Source organism: Muntiacus reevesi, chromosome 2 (genome assembly GCF_963930625.1).
Source record: "Muntiacus reevesi chromosome 2, mMunRee1.1, whole genome shotgun sequence".
In the NCBI taxonomy this organism is placed as follows: domain Eukaryota; kingdom Metazoa; phylum Chordata; class Mammalia; order Artiodactyla; family Cervidae; genus Muntiacus; species Muntiacus reevesi.
This window is the reverse complement of record NC_089250.1, coordinates 20216765-20241303: the sequence shown is the minus strand read 5'-3', so window position 1 is coordinate 20241303 and position 24539 is coordinate 20216765.

Genomic DNA, 24539 nt, shown 5'->3' with positions numbered 1-24539 from the left:
CTCAAGGTAATTCTTCATGGCAGCCATTTTGTTTCTTGCATGCATTTCCAGGTAAATAAATGATGGCTTTATTTTCTTAAACGTGGAGAATCAAGTTATGTCCTTCTCAGAAATATAAATTTTAAATCTTTATCTTAACATGGTATTAAGTAAATTGCCATTCTATTTCTCTTTGGACTTATTTGAAACCCTGTTGCTATTTTTTTTTCCAGAAAGGGTACTTCTATTAAATCTGATCCTTAAATTCTTTTTCCCCCTTCACTTTACCTCTATTGCTACTTTATACTTTATTTTTCCTTTAAGTATAATAAGTGTGGGCTGACAAGATAGTTCACGTGTTGTGTGTGTGCACGTGCATGTGTGGATGTGTGTGCACTATTTGGGAAGGGAATAAATAAAATATAATTCTACATTAGCCTTAAGTAATTCATTGAGCAAAGTTCACATAGATGCAGAATACAAAACACATTTAAACGAGGCTGATCCTTTTATTTTTCTCAATGTCTACAAAGACACGAAGAATATAGGTACTGAATGATTTACTTTCAATTGACTATGTTGGAAGAAAAAAATCCTCTCAGGCCTAAACCTGAACATGTATTTCATTATGCTATTTGATTATGAAAAAAGAATTTACAAATTTTTTAGAAATGTTTTATGGGAGAGTCTTTGGGTGCTACCTTAAATGATTTCAATAACTGAAAATTTTTAAAAAATAGGAGAAAATTACAACTTTTAATATCATAAACAACTATAATAATTTCAATTAGTATTGTTACAGACAGTTGAACAGAGCTAAATTATAAGCTTCAAAATGTCCTTGCCCACATGTGACAAACAAAATAGAAACATAGAAGATTATTATTAATACTTAGAAGGATACTGAAGCTTGAAGCACATGTATTAAATTTGGGCAGTCTTGGTGAAAATGAGAATGGGTTTCCTCATTATACAATCTGACATCCTTCATCTAAAACCAAATGAGACAATAAAGTAAGAGAAACGAGATATTTTCTGCATAAAGAACCATATCATCTTTTACCTCATTTAAACAGATTCGTAATTTTATTCCAACTATTCTATGAAACAAAAACATGCTTAATAATGCCATATATCCAAAACATACATGATATTCCTGTATTCTTATAAAGTGCACAAGCTCTCACATGTTTTGATTTCAGTCTAGATAGTTTTATGCAGTTTTTCATGCACTATATACTATAAACGAGAGGAATAGAAGGAGATAATTTTCCAAAAATAAATTGACAATAGTTAATATAAAACTGGAAAAGAGACTGAACTGACAATATTTAATGCACTTATGAAAATAACTAAAGTATACCATTCCTAAAATATCTCATTTAGAAATGGGATTTTTAATCCCTGGAGATAAAAATAACTTTCAAGAATCAATTCAGATTTGTAAAGATTTCATTAAAACATGTAATTGTTACTTATGTTGCTTTCTTATGTTTAAGATCTTTTCCAAATTCTGAAGCAAATTGGGTGATAGGCATATGATATTCACCCTATTTTTTTTAATTTTTCTGTGCACCTGAAATCTTACATTATATAGAATTTATTCAATACTTTAAAATTTCATTCCACAAAAACCAACAAAATATCTGAAACTGATAACTTTATGATTATACCTTCACATTCAAATATTTAATTCAAATATGTAAATAAAAATTTCATGTAACATAGTCTACTACACTTAGCACAATATTATACTTTTAAGTATGAACTATCAGACACATCCCAATCCCATCAACCCCATCAGTTTCTCCATGAAATTCTTAGAAACAAATAAGAAGCATAAAAATTAATCAGTTTTCCAAGACTGAGTGAAAAGGGTAATAAAATTTAGTTACCTACCTATTCCCCTCTTTCAGATGCCATTTATGAAGTCACAAAACACACATTCCTTCATTCAATTCAATGAACACTGAATAAACATAGGGACCTTCCACATAGGAATTCAAAAGCTAATGGGGCCATCAGTCATAGGATTATACCAGCAGATACTCATGGAAGTGGTTTCATTAACTCGATTTTATACTCAATAACTCGTAACTCATATTAAATGCAGTTCACTTTTATTGACCTACTTTTTTTTTTTAATATCACCAAATCCAAAATAAGGAAGAAAACAGTTCCCCAACAGCTTTGAGGTTTCAATAGCTACAGGTGTCAAGGGGGGAATCTTGGGCTCCAGCAGAGGGACAGTAACACATCACCTCCTCCTCCTTCCAGCCTGATCAGCAAGACTGTAATGATGTCAACATTAAATCCCTCTCTACTCAAATACCCAAAATGGTTTCTTTTCTCTGACTGGACACTACGGACTGATAACATGAAATAAGGCAATTCAGCTGGATAGTCGGAATATGAAGAAGAAAGTAGAAAAATGTCAACTGTATTACAACTAAGTTATTCTTATTGTCATCATTTCAAAGAAATTCTGTCAATTTGAATGGAAGAATGCAAGGTCAAAAAAAGAATAAGGTCAGGAATAAACAGCAATTGCTCAATATGCTACATTCCAAACAACTTATCTTCATATTCATAACCATCCCAGTATCTATTAGGTGATGAGAAGACAAGGAACATGGTGGGGAGGGGTCTTTTGCTAAAATAAGTCTTGGGTGGGTATCCACTCACTGACACAGGGGCCTTAAAACAAAATTCTTGTCAATCAGAACTGCAAAAACACTCAACTCTTCAACACACTATAAAAACTGCCAGGAACAGTAAACAAACAGCAAATCTAAACAATTTACCATATATAATAAAAGTCTGCAAAAAAGATAGGGGGGCCCTTATAAAGAGGAAGCAGGTGGCAGGCGGCAGCTAAGACCGCAGCTGTGGTGGCGGAGGCAACAACATCGACGACGGTGACAGAGACCTAGGAAACAGAAGATGGCTGATTTTTTGAAAGGGCTGCCTGTCTACAACAAAAGCAATTTTAGTAGCTTCCATACCAACTGTCTGTGCAAAGCCTCAAACCGACGTCCGCCAGTCTACCTGCCCACTCAGGAGTACCCGTCTTAACAGATAATTGTAACAGAAAAAACAAACATTCTTTTGCGCTACCTACAACAGCAACGGGACAAAAAGAATGCCGCCAAGAAGAAAGACCAGGAGCAAGTGAACCTCGAGGCCGAGAGCTGGGCGTCCCCGTGCAAGATCCCACGGATCTACAGCCAGGACTGGGACGACTGGAACGAGGACCCTTGAGACTCACGGCCCCCCTCAGATGCCTCCTGTGCTGTCTGCTCCTCGCCTGCCCGCCAGCCTGCCCACGCCCCACCATTCACACCATTTCCAATATGATAAAGCCAATGTATTTAGTTTCCTTGTGTTTTTATTGATGCTGTAAACTTACCAACTTATGATTAAAGGGGATGTCAGACCCACAAAAAAAAAAAAAAAGATAGGGGACAATAAATATACTTAGATGGATCACTGAAAGTTAACATTGTATTTGAAAATTCTGATGGAGTATGCAAACAGGCAATCAGTCATTTCAGTCACTCAGTGTTGTCCAACTCTTTGCAACCCCATGGACTGCAGCATACCAGCCTTCCCTGTCCATCACCAACTCACAGAGCTTGCTCAAACACATGTCCATCAAGTCAGTGATGCCATCCAACCATCTCATCCTCTGTCATCCCCATTCTCCTCCTGCCTTCAGTCTTTCCCAGCATCAGAGTCTTTTCTAATGAGTCAGGATTTCCCTGGTGGCTCAGATGGTAAAGAATCTGCCTGCAATGTGGGAAACCTGGGTTTGATCCCTTGGTTGGAAAGATCCCCTGGAGAAGGGCATACCAATCCACTCCAGTGTTCTTGCCTGGAGAAACCCCATGGATAGAGGAGCCTGGTTGGCTGCAGTCCACAGGGTCTCACAGAGTTGGACATAACTGAAGGGACTAAGCACAATGGAAGAAATATGCAACTCTTATTCAATGAATTTCTCTGGTTTACAGTTTATCAGCTAAGAAATATTAAGATCACATTTATTATTTGAATAACATATCTTAATAACCCTACACTCACTCTCCATCAACTTAATGCAACATTTATTGATTTCCTACTACATACTAGGAATTTCAAATAGGAAAACAACCAGAAAGTATATACATCACCTTAAGATTCTGAAGAACCTAATCATTTTTCCTTTTAAACAATAGCTTCCTTAGCTATGCTTGAATTTTAACATTCAAAAATGTGCTTCATTTTCAAAGCAGAGATCTTGGTTTTAAGTTTAGTATGTTCAGTTCAGTTGCTCAGTCATGTCCAACTCTTTGCGACCCCATGGACTGCAACATGCCGGGCCTCCCTGTCCATAACCAACTCTCAGAGCTTGCTCAAACTCATGGCCATCAAGTCGGTGATGGCATCCAACCATCTCATCCTCTGTCATCCCCTTCTCTTCCTGCCTTCAATCTTTCCCAACATCAGGGTCTTTTTCAATGAGTCAGTTCTTTGCATCAGTGGCCAAAGTATTGGAGCTTCAGCTTCAGCCTTTCAATGAATATTCAGGGTTGATTTCCTTTAGGATTGACTGGTTTGATCTCCTTGCAGTTCAAGGGACTCTCAAGAGTTTTTCTCCAGCACCACATTTAAAGCATCAATTCTTTGGCGCTCAGCCTTCTTTATACTCCAACATGCACTTCCATCCATGATGACTGGAAAAACATAACTTTGAACAGACAAAACTTTGTCAGCAAAGTAATGTCTCTGCTTTTTAATATGCTGTCTAGGTTGGTCACAACTTTCCTTCCAAAGAGTAAGCATCTTTTAATTTCATGGCTGCAGTCACCATCTGCAGTGATTTTGGAGCCCAAGAAAATACAGTCTGTCACTGTTTCCATTATTTCCCCATCTATTTGCCATGAAGTGATTGGACCAGATGCCATGATCTTAGTTTTCTGAATGTTGAGTTTTAAGCCAACTTTTTCACTCTCTCTTTCACTTTCATCAAGAGGCTCTTCAGTTCCTCTTCACTTTCTGCCATAAGGGTGCTGTCATCTGAGTATCTGAGGTTACTGATATTTCTCCCAACAATCTTGATCCCAGCTTGTGCTTCATCCAGCCCAGCATTTCACATAATGTACTCTGCATATAAGTTAAACAAGCAGGGTGACAATATACAGCCTTGACGTATTCCTTTACCAATTTGGAACCAGTCTGTTGTTTCATATCCAGTTCTAACTGTTGCTTCTTGACCTGCATACAGAATTCTCAGGAGGCAGGTCAGGTGGTCTAGTATTCCCATCTCCTGAAGAATGTTCCACAGTTTGTGTTGTGCTGCATTCAATACGCCAACAAATTGAAAAACTCAGCAGTGCCCACAGGACTGGAAAAGGTTAGTTTTCATTCCAATCCCAAAGAAAGGCAATGCCAAAGAATGCTCAAACTACTGCACAATTGCATGCATCTCACACACTAGCAAAGTAATGCTCAAAATTCTGCAAGCCAGGCTTCAACAATATGTGAATCATGAAATTCCAGATGTTCAAGCTGGATTTAGAAAAGGCAGAGGAACCAGAGATCAAATTGCCAATATATGTTGGATCATCGAAAAAGCAAGAGAGTTCCAGAAAAACATCTATTTCTGCTTTATTGACTATGCCAAAGCCTTTGACTGTGTGGATCACAATAAACTGTGGAAAATTCAAGAGACTGGAATACCAGACCACCTGATGGACATGAGTTTGAATAAACTCTGGGAGTTGGTGATGGTCAGGGAAGCCCGGTGTGCTGAAGTCCATGGGGTCACAAAGAGTTGGACATGAATGAGCGACTGAACTGGACTAAGTGACTGAATTGGACTGAACTGAATTCCCTACAAATTCATTACCAGATATGCCTCAAACATTAAAATTTGCTATTTTTGCTTCTCTTCTACAGCCTACAGTAGCATATTTTATCATAGGGAAAAGTATATAATGACTTTACTCTAGCTTGTTTGTGAAAAATGTGATTTAAAAGAGAACAAAAGTTCACCTTGAACCAATGTCATTCATCCATCGTAGCCAAGCTTTAATTGCCTTCAGTGACCTGAGAAAGGAAATGCCTGGTCATTTTAACCTGGTGTTTTGAGTAACTTTCACCTACACTCATTGCCAGTTTCCATACAAATAGTTTCAATAACACAAAACATTTTTCGACACACTAATGCTAAAGCTCCAAAGTCCGTGTTACCACTGATAATACGGTGTTTTGTACACATGTTTTTATTGATCAATGAACTTCCATGTTTACATATAAATCTAAACATTGATAAATAAGTATTCATTCACAAGTTTCAGCTTTGGTATAAACAAATTGATCAGCCTTTGTTGATTTTTAAAAAAAAGCACATAGTATTTATTGTGTGTTTAGGAGAAATTGCATTAGGCAGCGACTAGAATATCTACAATTGAGTTATTTCACAGTGTGAAATGGATGAGTTGCAAACCAAAAACATTTAGTGTTTGATAGATTGTTCACTTCAAAAAATAATCATTTGTGGCTTGAAAAGATGTTTTGGCACTTCCTTCCCAAGATACCTGAAGAAAGATTTCATAATTTATGATTACTCCAGCATATTAAAAGTCAGCACAGATTCTTCTCCCAGTAATGACAGGGTGGATGACTTTCTGATAGATAACAATTATAAACTCCAGACAAAATGTAAATAAAAACAATCATTATAAGTTAAGGTACTAGGAAGTGAGCAAAACTTTCAGGATTTAAGAAGAAAAGACTTTTGAAAAGAGAATAACTGCAGTGGGTGAAATTTAAGTTCACACAGATTTTTCTGTAAGGGCACTTCCCAGTCTGAGCAGTTCAGTACAGCATGAAATCAAAAGATGGAGTTCAGGCCTGAGAGAAACCCCCCAACAAAGAGCTATAAAGAAGAGGGACTAAACCCTGTTTAAAGACTCTACCCAAATCCTTCTCTGATCCTTGAACTACAAGGGGACTTCATGGCACCAGGTGAAAGCAACAGGTGGAGGCTTAAAAACAGAGGAAATATCGGCAACTTGCTCACCAGAAAGGTCACAGAGTTAGGAGCCGCAATTCAATTACATTATAATGCCTACTAGGACAAAAGGACAAGATTCTACATTGAAAGACAACAAAATTCAGAACTCCCAACCATTTATCAACAACAATGCCCATTACAGAATAAAAAAATTATGTGACATTGAAAAAGGCAAAAACATCAGAAGAAATTAAAGAAATTCCATTTACCATTCCATCAAAAATAAGATAACTAGGAATAAACTTACCTAAGGAGACAAAAGACCTGTACTCCACAAACTAAGACATTGATCAATGAAACTGAAGATGATAGAAACAGATGGAAAGATATACTATATCCTCAGAATTAAAGAATTAATACTGTTAAAATAACCATACTACCTAAGGCAATTGACAAATTGAATGCAATCCCTATCAAAATACCAATGGTATTTTTCACAGAACCATGCTCTCTGACTACAGACTATTCTATCGCTTCAGCCTATACTATTGATACAAAGCTGTAGTAATCAAAACAGTATGGTACTGGCACAAAAACAGACACACAGATCAATGGAACAGGAGAGCCTAGAAATAAAGCCATGCACTATTGTTGATTATCTATGACAAAGGAGGCAAGAATATTCAGTAGAGAAAAGATAATCTCTTCAGTGAGTGGTGCTAGGAAAACTGGACAGCTCCAAGTAAAATAATCAAATCAAAACATTCTGTAACAGCATATAAAAAAACAAACTCAAAGTAAATTAAAGACTCAAATCTAAGACTGGAAACCATAAAATTTCTGGAAAAAACCATAAGCAGAACACTCTGACATAAACCATAGCATTATTTTTTTAAATCTGTCTCCTAAAACAAAGAAAATAAAAGTAAAAACAAATAGGACCTAATTAAACTTAAAAACCTTTTGCACAGTAAGGGAATCCATTGACCAAACAAAATTATAACCTACTGAATAGGAGAAAATATTTGCAAATGATATGACTGAAGAGGAGTTAATGTCCAAAATATAACAACTCAGCATCAAAAAAAGAAAAACCTGATTTAAAAATGGGCAGAAGACCTTAATAGATATTTTTCCACAGAAGACATACAGATGCCCAACAAACACATGAAAAGATGCTCAATATGGCTGATCATCAGGGAAATGCAAATCAAAACTACAATGAGATATCACTTTACATTTGTCAGAATGGCTATTATCAAAAAGAATGCAAGTAACAAATGTTGACAAAGATGTGGAGAAAAGGGAACCCTTGTATACTGTAGGTGGGAACGTAAGTTGGTGCAGCCACTATGGAAAACTGGATGGCAGTTTCTCAGAAAACTAAAATAGAACTACATATGACCCAGCAATTGCATCCTGAGTATATATCTGAAAAAAATCCAAAAACACTAACTCAAGAAGATACATCCAATCTCCATGTTCACAGAAGTACTATCAACAATTGCCAAGATATGAAAGCAATCTGTTTCCATCAACAGATGAACAGATAAAGAAGATGTGGTGTATATCTATATATAGATATAGATATAGATATATATACACACACAGAGAGACACATATACGCAATTAAATACTACTCAGCCATTCAAAAAAAGAATGAAAATTTGCCATTTGCAGCAACATGGATGGACTTGGAGGGTATTACTCTAAGTGAAATAAGTTAGAGAAAGGCATACCGTATATTATCACTTATATATGTAATTTAAAAATTCAACAAGCTAGTGACTATAACAACATAAAACAAAAACAGACTCACAGATATAGAGAACAAATTAGTGGTTACCAGTGGGGAGAAGGAAATGGCAACCCACTCCAGTATTCTTGTTTGGAGAATCCCATGGACAGAGGAGCCTGGCAGGCTAGAGTTCATGGGGTTGCAAGAGTCGGACATGACTTAGTGACTAAACCACCACAGTGGGGAGAAGTTCGGGGGGAGAGGCAAGAGAGGAGTAGAGGATGAAGAGGTACAAACTACTATTTTTAAAATAAACTACAAGGATATATTGTATAACACAGGGAATCTAGCCAATATTCTATAACAACTATAAATGGAGTATAACCTTTAAAATGGTGAATCACTGTATTGTACATCTGTAATTTAAATACCACACATCAACTATATACTTAAATATCCTAAAAATTCTTAAAAATTAAAAAATAAGATAATACTAGTATTTACATCAACAAAATAATATTTTTGAGAACCTGGAATTATAAGATACTTTGGAGAAAAAAACTTCAGAACAAAAAATTGTTCCATAGTCAAGAGAAAACAACTCTAAGTTTACCCTGATGTTGGAATTAGCACCTAATTCAGAGCAGCTATGATAAACATGTTCAAAAATGAAGTTTTTTGAGATGAATAGGTGAAACTGTTGTCATAAATTCATAAACTACAATAGTAAATTAAATAGAAATCATAGAATTGAAAATTACAGTATATAAAATAGAAATTTTGCTGGATAGTCTTAATAGCATAGGGACTCCAAATGACTACCACAGCAAACTTTGAGAGATAAATGGAAATATTCCAATCTAAGGAATAAAGAGGAAAAAAATATTTGAAAAATCACTGAAATCCCTATCAAAATTTCAATGGCATTTCTCACGGAAATAGAACAATTCTTTGTATAGAACCATGAAAAACCCTTGAATAGGCAACACAATCTTAAGAAAGAACAAAGTTGGAGGCATCACACTTCCTAATTTCTACCTATATTATAAATACATAATAATCAGATCAGTATGGTACTGGCATAAAAACAGGCACAATGTTCAATGCAGAATAGAGAGCCCAAAAATAAACCCACACATATATGGTCAATTTATGACAAAGGAACTAAGAATATACGATGGGTAAAGAGTAGTCTCTTCAATAAATGATGCTGAGAAAACTGAACAGTCACACACAAAAGAGTGAAACTTGACCACTATCTTATACTGTATACAAAAATCAACTCAAAATGGATGAAAGACTTGAGCTTAATACCTGAAACCATAAAGCTCCTGGAAGGTAACAAAGGCAGTCAACTCTTGACATTAATCTTGGTCATGATTTTTTGGATGTGATAACAAAAGCAAAGGCCACAAAAGCAAAATTGAACAAATAAAATAAATGACTACAAACAGAAAAATCTTCTGTACCGCAAAGGAAACCATCAACGAAGGGAAAAGGCAGTCTTCTGAATGGAAGAAATTATTGGCAAACTGTATATCTGATAAAGGGTCAATATCCAAAGCATTAAAAATGTAAAAAGAAATCATGCAACTCAATATCAAAAATATCTGATTAATAAGTGGGCAGAGGATCTGAATAGACATTTTTTCAAAGCATACATAAAGGTTAACAGGTATGTGAAAAAGCACTCAGCATCACTAATCAGAGAAATGCAAATCAAAATCACAATGAGGTATCACCTCATAACTATTAGAAGAGCTATTATCAAAAAGATAGGAAGTAAAATATTTTGGCAAGAATACAGAGAAAAGGGAACCCTTGTTCAAGCTCTGTGTATGCCTTAGTTTCTTAGCCCAGTGACCCTCTAGTTTCATTCAGGCTGTCACAAAAGACAGAATTTCTTTTTTTTTTTTTTTTAGAGGTGCAATAATATTCTCTTTGGTACCACATTTTCTTTATCCATTAAAGGAGACTTAGGCTATTTCTATATCTTGACTATTGTAAATAAAACTGTAGTAAACATGAGGGCATGGATATCTTTTTGAGTTACTGTTGTTTTTTTCCCTCTTGGGATTGCTGGATGATATGGTAGTTCTATTTTTAATTTTCTGAGGAATCTCCATAGTGTTTTCCACAATGGTTATACCAGTTTACAATTCTAACAATAGTGTAAAAAGTGTCCATTTTTCCTCCAAAATCCTTAACAAGGTATTAGCAAATAGCATAATTCAACAGCACATTAAAAGGATGACCTACCATAATCACCTCGAATTGCACGGATGATTCACTATACACAAAAGCAATATGATACACAATGTTAACATAATGGAGGATAAAAATCATATGATTATCTCAATAGATAGAGAAAAATCATTTGCCAAAACTCAACATCCTTTCATGAGAAAATTATCAACAAATTAGGTATAGACAGAACATACCTCAACAGAGTAAACGCCATATATGACAAACACAAAACTACATCACCATACTATAAGATGAAAAGCTGAAAACTTTTCTTCTAAGATCAGGAATAAGTCAAGGATGACAACTCTTGCCACTTCTACTTAACATAGTACTAGAAATCCTACACAGAGCAATTAGGCAAGAAAGACATATTAAAAAGATATTCAAACCACTAAGAGTCAACAATGCTTTAAGTATTTAAATAATACAAAGTATGTTATTTGACCACAGTGGAATTAAATTGGCAACCAGTAACAGAAATAAAAATGAGAAACCCCAAACTATTTGAAAATCAAACACTTTTAAATATGAGTCAAAGAATTCACAATGGAAATTATCAACTTTTTTGAAATGAGTGAAAAAAAAAAACTATCAACCCTTAAATAATGCAACTAAAGTAGTGTCACTCAGATCTTACTGCATTAACTTATAGGAATTGTGGCTCAGAAAACCTGGGATTGGGGGGAATTACAGAACTATGGCTCCTGCTATTGTGAGTAATAAACTGTCCTTTGCCTCCAGCTCATGAGATTTATATTCTTCCTGAATCTGTAAGACTGTGGATAGACTCAATTGTTACTTTAATGGTAAGGTAAAATCTCAGAGCCTTCACAGTTGCTGAAAGAGAACTATAAAATCCAATTCAGAAATCAATCTCACACATTTGAGAAGTTACTATTTGGCAAAGGAAGAATTTTATTTCAGTGAAAAATTGTGACATTTAACAAATGCTATCAGAACAACTGGCTTTCCATCAGGAAGAAAAGCAGATCCATTCTTTCCTCATAAATGTAAATAAATTTCAGAAGAAGAAAAAAACTAAATGTAAGACATAAAACAATAAAATCCATTCATAATATACAATCTAAGGAAATACACTTTACCATGGATAGAACCCCAGTAGCTATAAAAGAAAGATTATTTGAGCCTTATAAGTTTTAAAACTTTGTAAAGTAGAAGATACCATAGCCTAACAGATGAATATGAGGCTTCCCTGGTTGCTCAGATGATAAAGAATCCGCTTGCAATGCAGGAGACCTGGGTTTGATCCCTGGGTTAGGAAGAACCCCTGGAGGAGGGTATGGCAACCCACTCCAGGTATTCTTACCTGGAGAATCCCAATGTACAGAGAAGCCTGGCAGGCTACAGTGCATAGGGTCACAAAGAGTTGGATACAACTGAGCAACTAAACAGAACAGATGAATAAGAGATTTTGAAAACACCACAATCCAAACAAAGGATCAAGTATAAGTTTTCACCAATAGCCAAGGAAGAGATAAACTACCCTGTGATAAATGCACTAATGACATGGGAAGGCCATTCACAAAAGATTTCATCCAAGAGACACGAAATGGATTTGAAAAAGATGTACAACTATAGCAGCAGTAAGCGAAGTACAAATTGAAGTTACTATAATAATCTTATCCCTGTAAGACTGGAAAAATCTAAAAACTATTATATCATCTCTTACAGGTAGAATGTAAAGGAAAGGGTACTCTGACACTTTTTTTTTTTTTTTTTTTTTAATAGAAATGAGACCTCCTACAATCCAATGTAAGCCTTTTGGAAAGCAATCCATAAACAATGAACAAACTTAAGAATATTGGGTCTCTTCAACCACGCAAAGACACATGTTTAATACAGCACTGCTGATAGTGTCTAAAATTGCAAACAAACTGATATGCCCATTGAGGAGGGAATACTATATAACTGATAGTATGCCCAACTGAGATCTAACATGTAGTCAATAAAAAGAATGAATGAAAATTCAGTCTTAGAGAGATTTCCATACTACTTTAAGGGAGAAAAGCAAAATGCAAAAAACTGCATATTATGTAGTTATTATTCAATTTCATATGTAGGTGTATTTTGCATGATTATTTAAAGCATGAAGAAAATAGGAAGAACATGTTTTTAGCATTGGATACCTGTGGTAGAGGTAGAGGATTAGGGTGATTTGCTGGGAGAGGATTAAAAAGGCAAAGGAGAAGCTCAGAAATGCATAATACAACATAAATGTAATGGAATGCATATGTGTATATGCACATGCATGTGAAATATTTAAAGAATTGTTTTAATGGATTACCAGAAAATAGATTATTTAAACCACTATGTGTGTGTTAGTTGCTCAGTTGTGTTCAACTCTGTGATCCCATGATCACCACGCTCAACTGTCCATGAAATTCCCCAAGCAATACTGGAGTGGGTCACCATTTTCTTCTCCAGGGGATCTTCCTTAATCAGAGACCAAATCTGTGTCTCCCTTATTGCAGGCAGATTCTTTACCTTCTCAGCCAGCAGCAAAGCCTTTTTAAATCACTATAGTAAAGAAAGAAATGTATTCATTTTGATTAAATAACCTGGTTTCAAATTTTGCCTCTGCCACTCGGGGCAAGTTAAATAACCTCTTAGAACTTCAGTTTATTCATTTGTAAAACTTAATTAGAAATATGACCCAAAGAGGTACTTCCACGGAGTTGTTACAAAGGTTTAATTCTATAATAGACATACAATTTTAATAAATTGCAAAATTTGCACTGCACTACTACCATTGTTGGAATTATATAAATCATAGATTTCATCCTGACATTTTCATAAGTCACTAAAACTATCACTCAACAGGAATTACCCAGTCTTACTTCCAAAGTACTGATGTCACCAAAATGGGAAAGGAAAATGATAATCATCACAAACATGGCATCAGACAATACTGTACTATAACCTTTCCCTTGACCACCAACACCACCGCCATGCACCCTCCCACATATTAGGTTAAATGTAGAGCATCCTGAATTTCTTCCTTCAGACATGTTGGTCATACATTATTTGTATTTGACCTTGTTCATAAGAAAATGAAATATTCAACAGGTACTCTACGTTAAATTAGAGGGTGTCCAAGGTGGCTCATAGTAAAGAATCCACCTACCAATGCAGGAGAGGTGGAATTCAATTTGGGAAGATCTCCCAGAGGAAGCAATAGCAACCCGCTCCAGTATACTTGCATGGGAAACTCCATGGACAGAGGAGACTGGCAGGGTACAGTCCATGGGGTCGCAAAGAGTTGGACACAACTGAGCGACTGAGCATGTATGCTACATTACGAGACCTCAAGGACAACGATTGGGAAGGGAGGAAGCACTCCTCAGCATACGTTCTCCCAGTGGCCACTGACACCAATGGCTATGCTGATCAGCCCCAAGTGATGCCACAAGCTTCGAGTATCAGGGAGGCAGGGCGGCAGTGGCAGCTGAAGGAGTGGTGAGAGCTGAGCAGGAGGGCAGAGCCTCACTCTGGAAACAGAGGGACTTGAGAAAGTCATGAGGGTGGGGCTCTTGAGACTGTGTGTGAGCAAGTGGTTTTAAGAGTCAACAAATAAAACTTGATTTTTTTTTAACTTTTTTTCTTTTAATTGTGAGCCACTTTTTTAAAGTCTTTATTGAATTTGTTACAACATTCTTTCTGCTTTATGTTTTGGTTTTTTTTGACCACGAAGCATGTGGGATCGTAGCTCTCCAACCAGGGATCAAACCAGCACCCCTGCATTGGAAGGTGAAGTCTTAACCATTGGACCACCAGGGAAGTCCCTAGGATGATCGCTTTTGAAGTGATGTCCTTTGGACCCTCCTGCTACTTCATGAACTCTTATGTGACCTGGAGAAATACAGGTTACATTACACAATATTTCTGTGTTTTATCTTCTAAGACAGAATCTAAATATGGCTCAGCCATCATAGAGATTTCTAAGTCCTGATAGCTCAGTTGGTAAAGAATCTGCCTGCAATGCAGGAGAGCTGGGTTCGATTCCTGGGTTTGGAAGATCCCCTGGAGAAGGAAAAGGCTACCCACTCCAGTATTCTGGCCTGGAGAACTCCATGGATTGTATAGTCTGTGGAGTCACAAAGAGTCAGAAATGACTGGGTGACTTTCACGGGACAGAAGAGTTTCTATGTACTCAGCATATCTTTCCACTTGGAAGCACAAATACAGTAGATTGACTTACATAAGACCAGTGGTAATATTTATAGCTAATGAATGGATCAACTTTCATCTCTTAAAGCTATTTTTCCAGGATAACAAAAAATGATTGCTAACATTTTATGCTGCTCTTAGCCTAGATGTTTTCTTGTCTGTGACAGTGAAAGCACACTTAAAAAAATAATAAAGCAGGTTTAAAAAGATATTTTCCATATTTTTAATTGAATTGGGTGATTATATAATCATTTCTCCTTTAAGGGTGGCCGATGGCAGTGTTTTGTTTTTTTGTTTTTTTGTTTTTCCACTCTCTGAAACTAAACTCCTACAATCAAGGAGGCAGGAGGAGGCAGGGCAAAAGGTATATTCATTTATAATGAATTGAACCTTGACTTATTAGAAAATGCAATTTGAGAACAGAAAAATCACTTGCTTCATATAATAGCTTGGCACTTTTCATCCTTACATAAATCTGTCCCTTTTGAACTCTTAGCTCTTAGGCCCTGGCTACTCTCATTATATTTAGGAAAATTGTCTTCAATTACATGACCCCAAACAAGGCCCTGGGCTCTTTACAAATCCATTTCTAATGTGTTGATCTTTATGCCGCACCTTAAGGACTCTTACGTCTCAGACTGAATAGAACTGTATAATGGTGAAGAATTATTATTCAGCATCTTAGACACTGAGTGAATAGTGTCTAAGCAAAACAGAGTCCTTATGCTATGTAAAACTGTCCCTTAGAAGCTAAACTATAAGACTTTCCAAATCCTAAATACCAGCTCAGTTTCTCCCATCACATAATCTCCCCTACAGAGGACTACAGGGTGTGTATTGTCAACAAGTGTTTGACAATTATTCAACAAAAATGGATAAACACCTAACACAATGTGCTAGGCACTGATCCATCTAGGGGGTTAGATACATAAACAAGACTTATGGAATCGTTAGTGATTATATTTGTCTCAGTGCAACGTGATTCTACCCACAGATCCAAGAGGTAAATAATCACACATGCCAAATCTAAAAATTTCATAAGACAAGGTACCAGTTGCTGTGGCATTAACAACATGCTAAAAAGGAAAGATAAATACAGAATAAATTCTAGTATTCACCTGATACTAGGTGCTGTTCAGTTCCTTAGCTCCTTATTGGAAACCATTTTTCAACCATGAACAGGGACAAAAGAATTGAAAGAAGCATGACCTTCACACTACTGATACAATAGCAGGTCAAAAGCTTGAGTTGAGGGCACAAAATGTCACTGCCCAAAGCAGAAAACAGTAAATGGGGAAAGCAGTCTTTTTCCTGAACTTAAACATCTCTTACCGTATACATTTTCTCTTCCTTTCAATGAAAAATAAAATTCTACATTTTCTTGGAATATATTCCTATTTAAGAATTAAATGTGCCCATCATGTATTTATATGTAATAAGATGTTCTTCACAGCAATGTTTTTAACAGTGAAAATTAGAAGCATTCAGTGTCCATCGTGGAGGTCAGATTCATAAGTATTGATACGACCACAGTGTATTAAAATCATGCTGCAATTGTATTACAGACTGTATTAATTACCTTAATTTTTCACATCTCCCAGTACTTACATCCTTATTAGTGTGTTCCTGCACTAATTCCGAGCATAACCTTTTGATATGCTTCAGGACAACGGGACAATAGTAAATCTGATGCAAACAGAAGCTTGACAAAACTCTTCCACACTTCTTCACTGATTCTTTGATTCCTGTCTCCACAATTACAATATGCATGAGCTAGCCTCTTAGACGTGAGACACAAGAAGAAAGCTGTGTCTTTCTCTCACTTATTTCACTGAGCATAACATCCTCAGTGCCTAGAAATGGATGAATGGATACAGAAGATGTGTTATTATATACATGGTGGACTCGCTCCACTGGAAATTTAAAATATGAGTAGGAATTTAATGTACAGGAAGACAAAAAGTAGCCCAATTGGCCAGTTATTAAAATCAACCAAGATCTCTAAAACAAAGGAGTGTTAGTTGGGGAAGGCACCTTGCCCTTTGCCTAACCATGAAGGGAATACCTCTTTGAAATGGATGCTTCAGCAGTCACAGCTTAAGTCAGGCACTTGCATTACCAAAAAAAAACAAAAAATTACCCCCTAACAGCTGTCAAGAATCATACTGCAATACAATCTTTATTGATTTAAATTCTTTCTCAGTGAGCATATTTTCATGTATTACTTACAGAATTTTAAGAGCATCTTCCAAAGAAAGCACAGCTATAGGAAACCTGCACATTGAAGTATTTTCTCTTCTTAGTCCGTTGGTTAAAAGAACATTAGGCTATAGATGATAAATGTTTCAGTGAGTTTCATCTGACTTGCAGAAGAAAACTTCGAAAATCCAGGAACTTGAAAAAATCTCTTCAAGGCAGATATAAGTCTATTATCCACCCAGTTACCTAAGAGTAGATCTGATTGACAGCGTTGTTGATACTATTTAACGGTGGCCTTAATTGTGGTAGATGAATAACAGAGCAACACTCAGAATCCTGCTGAACTACAGGTACTTCGGAAAACCTCCATCACTACAGGGGATATAAACACTCTTTCCTTGAGCCCAGAATTGTCCCCAGTACTTAGAGATAGATCATTCTAGGCCACCTAATTCAAAGCACCTCTATTAAAGAAGTTCCTTTAAGAAATTCATTACAATCTGAATGTTTGTGTCCTTCCCAAATTTTTATATTGAAATCTTAATGCCCGATTTGATGATATTAGAAGGTGAGGTCACTGGGAGTCGTTAAGGTCATAAGGGTCATGGAGCCCTCACAAAGGAATTAATGCTCATATACAAGGACCTAAAAGAGCTAGTTCATAGGGCCACCATGTGCAGATAGAAGAAGTTTGCATGTAACCTGGAGAAGGACCCTCACCCAACCATGCAGACACCCTGATCTCAGACTTCTCAGCCTCTCAGAAGTATGAGAAATACAGGACTGATGTCTATAAACTATCCACTCAGCAGTGTTTTGTTATAGCAGCCTGAAAGGACAAAGACAAATGTCACAGTTTTTAAGTTAGGGAATCCAGCTTTGTCATCCTAATTCACTCATTTTCTGATTTAATATGAGAGGTGAAAGAGAAGCATATGTCAAATATGACTCACAGGTTTCTGGCTCACGATACTGAGAATTTAGTGATTTCCATCACTGAAATAGAAAATATGGATAGAGGAATGCTGCCAAAAGTTCGATTAAACATACAAAAGAAAATAATAGCAATTCAGCACTATTTATAAAGGAAAAGCACAAAGCACTCTTGATTTATGCCTCCTGTGAGATATCTTGACCCAGAAAGAATGCTTATTTTTCAGCTTACTGCTGCTGCTAAGTCGCTTCAGTCGTGTCCGACTCTATGCGACCCCATGGACGGAAGCCCACCAGGCTCCCCCGTCCCTGGAATTCTCCAGGCAAGAACATTGGAGTGGGTTGCCATTTTTCAGCTTAGGGTTATCTATATATGGCAAGTAGTGCTATAAATCACACTCACCTAAATCAGAGTATTTTATATTAGAACTAAGGGAAAATGGTGTTATACTATTCAATTGCTCACCTACAGAATAAATTTCCATAAATTCAATTCAACTGATGTACTAATTTAGAGCCTTCCCCCTTTAACAAAAATGATGAATCTGATCCTAAAACCAAGTTCATTTCTAGTATTTCATTTATGTACTTGTACTCACCCCAAATCTCCAGGTTTTTCCTTTCAGATAACACATATGCTTTGCCCTTGAAAGCACTCTTAAAGTAAGAGATAAATGGGCTAAATCTCATCAATGTGATAAAGAAGCAATGGTGTGGTGTGACAATAACAAACAGTATTATCCTTCCAGACCACAGTTACTTTATAGTCAAATTAGATCAGTTCTTTCCAACCATTTTTCCCATCATGACATACATATAACATGATCATGTCTGCCAGAAATCTAGAGTAAATGAAAAGCCTATCCAGGTCCAGTCTGGCAACTCTACAACCCACTAATTTGTGAACCCTGCATTGGATTATACATGTAATTTTCACTTTCTAGTATCTCTTTAGCTTCCATTTATTTTATGACCCAAAGTTAATGGCACAATCAATTTGAAGAAGATTTATTCAAGGTTTAATGAGCCCAAGCTTTGAGAAATATTCTTGGACATCACCAAATTCATACCTTTTCTATTACTGCTCCTTTTGTAATATATTTCTATGCCATGAACCTCAAAGGTGCAGGAGAGCAAGGTTGATTTAAAAAATGTCTTCCTTTAATTCATCTTTCTCATGGATTAATTAATCCTTTGTGGATTCTAGAGAGATACACAGAGCAATTCTTTCCTCTAGTTAAGTAACCTATTGTTATCCACATACAGTTCACCTGAAATAGGTTCTCTACACATTTCAACTTGTCCCACTAGAACCGTGACAATTCAAGACCTTCAGTCCTGTTTCTCAGGGTCACCCAGAACTACAGCACCTCTGCCATGCACTTTATGTTCGAATGGAAATAAGGCACCATCCATAAGTTCTTTCAAAGTTCTTTTGACAGCTAACATATTACAACACTTGGTTCTTGCACAGATGCACAGTTCTTCACCACTGATTCATGCCACACTAAAAATCCATAAATTACCCTATTCAGTTCAACTCATCTGCTTCATACAAACATGAAAGGTTTTCACTTTCAACTGTTAATAATCCAAATTTCTCTTTCCTCCATTCTGTTAAAAGGATGTTTGTATGTCCTACGAGCCCTTGTTCGTTTTTTTTCACCAGTGAAGACATTCTATCTCTAGCAAATTTTTTTATTACTATTTTCTTTAGGATGTTGCAAATAAAACCAAAGGAATACAGAAAATGAGAGTCAAAGAAGAGGGAGGAAGAATTCTGGAAGAACTCAGGAGAGAGAAGAGTTTCAATATATAATAAGAAAAAATATTTTAATCTAGTAGAAAATGGAGAATGAGGCAAAGGTCTACAGTGTAGGCCCTGACATGCGTCATTCCTAGGGAGTTGTGGATGGCAGGGGCAGGGGGCATTCTGCCCAAAACAGGCCCTTCTCACACCCTCGAGGCTTCCTGAGATTTTCTTCTTCCCCTTTGGAACAGCCACTAATACTCTGCACTGGAGTCTGTCTGCCCAAGTTAACAACTCTTACCGCTGAGCAGCAAACATTCACAAACCTTTTCTCTCTGCTATTGTTGATGCAAATAAAGGGATCCGTCACTGCAGATGGAAGTCTAATGACCACCAGGAAAATGAACGGGCACTGTAAGAACACATCTGCACAATTTTGCCAAAACAGGTATAATTTTTAAAACCTCACAAAAGCCCCTTTCTCTAACAGCAATAACTTGAGCTATCACTATTAACCAGTTTCTAGCTTCCACAAATTTGATGTTTTACCATCTGTCCTTCATGCATATCCCGGACATGCCTTGTTCTGGACAACATGACAATGTGCTTGAGTCACTTCCTTTTAGCCTCCTTCAGCATCTTCTCTCCTTGGAAAGAGTCCTTCTCTCAGAGGGTGCACTTTTCAAATACAAACCAACCAACCCAGGCTCCACACTCCCAACCAACTTCCTTTTTGGGCTGTCACACTTCAGGCCACTATTTACCTGCCTCCTCGCTCCAGGGCTAGGTATTCAACAATGAGGGACAGCCCCTGGTCCCATGAGCCAATCCTAAACCTGCTTTCTCTGCTTCATCCATTCCCTCTCACAGAAACCACAAAGGTTCTTGCACACAGTTCCCCACCCTCCACCATGACCAACCCCAGTGCTTCCCCAGGTGGTCCCTCATGGCATCCCTCTTCCCCTAGGAACTGTAAAGAACTATCTTTATAATGAAAATCATGTGCTGATCTGTTAGCCTCTCTATCCCTCAAGTTTCCTATTAATAGAGCATTTTAGAACAGCTGCTAACTGTCACCATGAGGTAACCTGGAGAAGAGAGTGACCACAGTGACTAGATGGGGAACGTATAAACCAGACACTAAAGCTAAGACGTCTCTACCCAGTAACTGTCATTTTGAGGAGAAGTTGACAGGGAATAACCCCTTTCCCAAGGGGTCCCACACACTTTGAAGTGCCTTTTCCTTCAGAAAGGCAGACTAGGGGCCCAGACTGCTCCATATCTTCCCTAACATAACTGATCATCAGTTTCTTTAACTATATAAGATAATGCTCCTAAACTCTTGGAGTGTGTGAGAATTAAAGATGTGAAGTTCCTGTTACAGTGCTTCTTCATACATAGTGGGTACTTAATAAACAGTAAATATTTTTACTGGTATCAATATCATTATAATTGTCATTTTTTAAAATAGCACAAACTAAGGAATTAGGTGTTTGGTTTTTTTTTAATTTGGTTGCACTGGATCTTCATCGCTGCTCCCAGGCTTTCTCTAGTTGAGGGTGTGGCACTCAGGCCTACTTACTCCTCAGCACATGCAGTTTTCCTGGACCCAGGATCAGACTGGTGTCCCCAGCAACGGCAGGCTGATTCCTATGCACTGTACCACCATGGAAGTCCTAATTTTAAAATTTTTTCTTTTCATGTCTCACTTCTTGCTGAAATGGTACTTAAGATCCAACAAGGTCACATGTTACTTCAAATTACTTCAAAAATACATTTTTAATGAGTTTTTCATAAATGAATAAAACACAAGATTTGTCACTTAAATAGCTTGATTTGTTTCCACAATAACCAGCCAGCCTGTCATGTTATAGGTGATAGAACTTGTAAACTGTTCATTTCTAAAGGAAGAGAAATCATGATGATTGTGACAAGGCTAGGAAGCATCAGGCATTCGATAATAAAGAGTAATAAAAAGGGATGGACATAACTAGGAAAATTTTTAAAACATTTAAACATCAGTAAATCTCAACCAAAAATATCACAGAATATAGTAACCAGGTATCTCTAGTGTTGATGTTATATCTGATGCTAAGCTATCAATTGTGTGTGTCAACCTGAATGGCCCACAGGGCACCCAAATACCTGGTAAAATATTACTCTGGGTATTTCTGTGTAGGTGTTTGAAGATAAGATTAACATTTAAATTGGTAGACTGAGGACTTCCCTGGTGGTACAGAGGATAAGAATCCACTTACCAATGCAAGGGACACGAGTTCGATCCCTGGTCCGGAGAGATCCCACATGTCTCAGAGAAACTAAATCCATGTTCCACAACTACTGAGCCTGCACTTCTGCAACGAGATACCCATGCACCACAACTAGAGAGTAGCCCCTGCTCTCAGAAACTAGAGAAAGTCCCTGCAAAGTCACAAAGGCCCCGAGCAGCCAAAAATAAAATAATTTTTTTTTAAATTGGTAAACTGAGTAAAGCAGACTCTCCTCCTTAATGTGGGTAGGCCTCATTCAATCAATCAAAGGCCTGAACAAAAACAGAACAATAGGTCTGCCTGTTATCATTCTGTGCCAGGTAAGAGAGAATTCCTTTTAGCTGACTTCTTTCAAAACAAGGCATCAGCTTTTCCTACCTTTGAATTCAAACTGAAACATCAGGTCTCCTGGATCTCTACCTGGCTGATTCTCCCTGTATGTCTGGGGGTTTGTCAACCTCCATAATCACATGAGTCAATTCCTTTTTTATAAAAAAAAAAAAAAATCCTATTGATTCTGCTTCTGTGGAAAACCCTGATTCATACACATTCTCAAGAACATGCAATAATAATGAGAAGAAATAATCACAGAATGTTTACTATATACCAGGCACTGTTCTAAGCCCTTTATAAAAATTTTCTCATTCCTTACAAACAATCCTATGAGGCAGGTACTGTTAATATTTACAGGGGAGCAAACAGAAGCATACAGAGGTAGAAAAACTTGAACAGCTCATACAACCAGAATTTTAATCTACACACAATGGCTTTGAATCTCTGCTTCTAACTATGTTAGTATTAAGAAACAAAATACTTGGATAAAGTAGGTCATCACTGGAAATACAGTATCACCATGGACAATTCAATATGACATGTCAGAACCGTATTCCTGTCTTTAAAAAAAAAATAACTCAGGACTTCCATGGAGATCCAGTGGTTAAGACAGCTACCAGGGTACAGGGTCTCAGTTCAAACCCTGGTCAGGGAACTAGATCCCACATGCCACAAATAAGACCCAGCATAACCAAATAGATAGATATTTCAAAAAATAACTCAAAGGATTTTGTAAAAATTGAATACTTAGTTCATAATATCAATGTCTAACAAAGGGCTAGCACTCAATTATTAATTTCTTTTCCCATTATGAATGGAATCATCTTGACTCTATTTTTCATTAATAGATTCAGTTCAGTTCAGTTACTCAGTTGTGTCCAACTCTTTGTGACCCGTGGACCGCAGCACACCAGGCCTCCCTCTCCATCACCAATTCCCGGAGTTTACCCAAACTCATGTCCACTGAGTCAGTGATGCCATCCAATCATCTCATCCTCTGTCATCCCCTTCTCCTACCACCTTCAATCTTTCCCAGCATCAGGGTCTTTTCAAATGAGCCAGTTCTTCGCATCAGGTGGCCAAAGTATTGGAGTTTCAGCTTCAACATCAGTCCTTCCAATGAATACTCAGGAATGTTCTCCTTTAGGATGGACTGGTTGAAATGTCCTTGCAGTCTAAGGGACTCTCAAAAGTCTCCTCCAACACCACAGTTCAAAAGCATCAATCCTTCGCTCAGCTTTCTTTATAGTCCAACTCTCACATTCATGCATGACTACTGGAAAAAAATACATGACTACTGGAAAAAAATAAAATAGATTATATGGACCTATGAGTATTTTTTTCTCATCAGAAAGCAATACACTGCTATGTTTTCATTCTTTTCTACTTTGATGATGTATCTCCCCACAAACTTTCAAAATTAGTGGCAAACATAAAGGTGACTCAGTTTTAATATCCACATTTCTACCAAGTTACACCATGCTTGCCATGTTGTAAAACAAATTTCCATAATTTCATTATCATGATAAAATGAAAGAACTTGCTTTCTGACATTAGAATAATATACCTTCCCTAAGAGCCCAAATTCCAGCTTCATAAATGTGACAGGTAATTTTTTTTATTCTATTCATATTTTATGTGGGGAATTTACTTGCCAGTCAAATTATATACAAATTGCACTGCTCATTATTCCTTATAAGACAGTAACCACAAGAGCTCATAATGTTTGTAACATTTGAATTGATATCAGTAGCACTAATGTTTTGTATATTTTGCATTTCTTTACAGAAAGCTGCATTAATGCCACTAGTACAGTTTCATCTAGAGAGTAGCCAAGGTCATGATGTAGGCTTACTTGTCTGCAAATAAGGGAATGTTTATGTTTTTCTTCCCCTTTTTATTCCT